Source organism: Triticum aestivum, chromosome 5A, assembly GCF_018294505.1.
Source record: "Triticum aestivum cultivar Chinese Spring chromosome 5A, IWGSC CS RefSeq v2.1, whole genome shotgun sequence".
Classification (NCBI taxonomy): Eukaryota; Viridiplantae; Streptophyta; class Magnoliopsida; order Poales; family Poaceae; genus Triticum; species Triticum aestivum.
In genome coordinates this window covers 126262062-126266152 of record NC_057806.1, presented here as the reverse complement: position 1 = coordinate 126266152, position 4091 = coordinate 126262062, and the positions used below count along the sequence as shown (strand labels likewise).

Below are 4091 nucleotides of genomic sequence, written 5' to 3'. Positions count from 1 at the left end.
ACCAAGTAGCAGTTCTAAATTTAGCAGTCAAAGAAAGTGTTTAGACATGCTAAATTAAGTCTGCGCACTTTATTTCTTAGAGTACGCGCTAATTAGACCGAAGCACGCGTGTCGTGCAAAATCCACAGTAATGATAACTGGTCCACGTGCTTCGCCAGGCCCTCGCTCCTCTGCGGAAAAATAATAGTAACATGTTACGGTCAGCACACACTAATTAACATAGCGCGACCATGCATGGGAACATCGCCCAGCCCAACTGTTAGTTCCTATCATCAGTAATTGGGCATGTAGGAAGTAGTAGTATGGTTTAGTTTAGCCCTTGTGTAGTAGCATGATTCAGTTTAGCCCTTGCCTATAGACCTAAATCAAATTTGGAACAGACACGATAACAGATGTAAACTCGATCAAAGGGTCTACTGAATTTTCAGAGATGTGTTTTATCAGACAACAAACAAGCAGTCTGCAATAACTTTGCTAATCATGAAAATAAGAAATCTTATATATGTTCTTCATGGAGCTTCCTTTTGCATCAAGGTTTCTGCATGCCACGGTAGTAAAATCTGGTCAGGGCAAATTTTCTAAATATAAGAAACATCAGAATATCCAGTGCTACTGTACTATTGACAAAACCATCAAAATTTCATAAGCCAGTTTATTAGAAGATTACTAATTTAGGCTGCTTGCACTTTGGTTGCTCACAAAATATGAACTGGCTCCACTGCCTTGTAAATTTCAAATTATTTTCAATATAAGCATAACATCCATGGTTCAGTTACCAAAGATAGTATATAGACCTGACCTAATTTTTTTAAAACATTTTTAGTTTCTAATAGAGAACGCACCTAAGTTCTTTTTGCAAGGCCATGTCCACATACAATTTCTCAAGCTTCTGGACCCCGAGTTTCCTGTCTTGTAATTCTTTGTAGGTGGAAACTGTTTTCTGACATACATATTGTGGCTAAATATTGATTAACCCTGGTTGAATACATAGTAATGATTCCCGCAAAAAAAAGAATACATAGTAATGATCCTAAGTCATTACAGAGAGAAAAAAGTATGTAGAAAAATAAAGTTCAGTGGTAAAGAAAAAAGTGATAAACTTGTACTAATTGTACTTTGGGAGGATGAGTTTGATGATGAACACATGGGACTCACACATCGAATTAATCGAGCTCAAGGAGCGTGCGGGCCACCTCCTTAATCACCGCCGCCACCTTCGTCTTCAAGTTAGCCTCCATGGAGCCCACAAGCTCCACCCCTTCCACCGCTGGCACCAGCGTAAACATTGTCGTCCCACCGCGACGCACACAACCACCACTATCTTCCCCATAGACGTGCCTAGATCCCAACCAAGGATTGATCAATCAGCCCCAAATCTCTCACACGAATTTTGTTTTGGATCTGAGAGACCCGCTTGAATCGGTGGAGATCCTTGATAGAGGGCGGGATGGGGTAGGGCAGAGCTAACGGCAGCAAGGTAGGACGGAGGAGGCTGGGCAGCCGCATACGGCGGCGTGGGCTGCACATGTTGAGAGAGAGGCGGCTAGAAGAGGATGAGAACGTGACCCTGTCCCATGTGCGTGCGGGATCTATGGCCCAATCACAGATTTCTCATCCCCAAATTAGTACCACCTCGTTTATATTACGATTTTGTCTATACAAATTGTAAAAGCGTATTATGACATGAGAAGAAAGCGTATTGTGACGGTGAACCCACGGAGTCAATCTGTGCTTTATTATTAGGGAGAGATATGCATGTGCTTGCTGCTCCTACTTGCAATTATTATGAGAGAGGAACTACCTCTCCGCCTCTCTATGTTTCCAATACATTAAAATTGCAACAAACTATTTACACTAGGCATTGGCCTTTACTTTGTGTGCATGAATTATCCTTTTATGACATGCCGATGCATAGGAAGAGAGTTAGACTTCATCATTACATGATATATGTTACTTTGTGCTCAATAATAAATTACAATTCATTGTTAATTAAAATTGGCTTTGATGTACCTTGGGATCCGGGTGGATCCATTACTTGAGCACTATATGCCTAGCTTAATGGCTTTAAAGAAACCGCTGCCAGGGAGACAACCCAGAAGTTTTAGAGAGTCATTTATTTTTGTTGAGTGCTTTTATAAAGTTTAAAAACAAAAAATATAGAGAGGAACTTAAAAACTTTTTCGCAAAAGAGAAGTGATTGGAAGTTATACATTGAAGAAGTGAGGGTCGACCTTGAACACTTGTGTTCATGCTCGTGGAAATAATGTAGAATTTTCCATGAAGATTCTCACAAAAATAGTCATCCCCTTGTACAATTCCATTGTACTATAAAAATAATGTGCCAAGATTTTCCTTTAGGATGATTAGATTGCTTGCTTGGTTTGTGCGGTGCAAAAACAGAAAGTTTGGCTGTAGTGCGTGATTTTACATTTTTTTACTGGAAAGTCAAACGCTTCTGAAACTTTTTGCACATTACTTCTATACAAATTTTTTACCTTTTTGCTAATTTTTAGAATTTTGGAGTTACAGAAGTATGGTTGATGTTCAGATTACTACAGACTGTCCTGTTTAAGACAATTTCTGTTTTTGATGCATTGTTTAGCTAGTTTTCATGAAACTATCAATTTTATTGGTGGTATAAGCCATAGAGAAGTTATAATACAATAGCTACAATGCAAAAATAAAATATGAATGAGTTCGCAACAGTACTTGAAGTGGTGATTTGTTTTATTATACTAATGGATCTCATGAGGGTTTTCTTAAGTTTTGTGTGTTTGAAGTTTTCAAGTTTTGGGTGAGATCACGATGGATGAAGGAATAAGGAGTGCCAAGAGCCTAAGCTTGGGGATGCCCGAGGCACCCCAATGTGGCACCCCGGCTCAGAGAAATCGGAACGCCCCGTATTGCAGCCCAGAGATTGAGGAGAAGTCTTTTGGAATACGACACTGCTTAGCATAGAACAAATCAGCTCTTTATTACAATATATATTGGGTACAAGGGGTTCCGATATAACGGGGAATTACATCAGCACAATGACACTACGCCTGCCACTGTTGCTCTATGCAAGGAGCAGAACAACTCGAAGTAGCGAAATAACAACAACGGTGGTGAACTCCACTCCGTAGGGACTCTGGCTGGAACGCTTATCCTAGCTCGCAAACGAGGAATCCACGACAAACAAGCAATCTACTCTGGCATGACCTGCAAACTGACATGACACGCCAGGTCAGTACATTGAATGTACTTGCAAGCTCACAACAAACAAGCGCAATCAAGACAAACATCAGCATGGCAATTACAGGTTAAACATGGATGAACATGATACTATCAGATCAATCATAGCATGAACAAGATGATACAGCTAGAACAATACGAGCATGGCATGAACATATGAACATGATAATACTAGCATGCAACATGATGACGCTATCATGCACCAACTTACTCTGCTCGGGTTACCTCGTAACCAATACATGCATGAACTTACCATCACGGACATCACATGATAGTCTTTGGATCCAATCAAGCTTGGTATTACAATATCGTAGTAATCATACATGACCACAAGGAGCTTGACCTTTACCCGTGATTCTCGCACAACATCACAAATATCCATCAAGTCGGTATCCATGATAGGACGGTGATCCTCTCACGATCACAATAAAGATCAACCAACTTCTTTCATCATCGAACCGGGGTTGTTATTAATCATATTATTATTACTGTTGACTCATAGTGTGACCAACTACGAACTGGGCCCTTATCCGCGCACATGGTTATCGATAGATTTAATATACACTCTGCAGAGGTTAGTAGGTTACATCTCGCATTCTTTTCTAGCTTGTATACTAATTTGTTGAAATGGCACTTATGACGAGATAGTTTTAACTTGGTAGAGTGATATTCATTGCATCTTTCATATGGTGTCTAGCTTTCATTGCTTCTAATTTGTTGAAATGCCTTCTCCTTAGTTTACACATCATAAGTTGTGAATATGCAATGGCACTAATGACAAGAGACCTCTAACTTGGTAGTGTGATGTTGTTTGCATCTTGCATATGATTTATTTCTTGTACTGCTTCACATTTGTT

General features: G+C 39.8%; 1 long non-coding RNA gene across 1 annotated transcript; it reads right to left on the bottom strand.

The window, feature by feature from the left end:
* Positions 1 to 395: 395 nt before the first annotated feature.
* Positions 396 to 1590, bottom strand: LOC123102597 (uncharacterized). Its single transcript, XR_006449075.1, has 2 exons — positions 1156 to 1590; positions 396 to 538 (listed from the first exon to the last, which is right to left on the bottom strand). It is a non-coding gene; the product is annotated as an uncharacterized lncRNA (long non-coding RNA).
* Positions 1591 to 4091: the final 2501 nt, after the last annotated feature.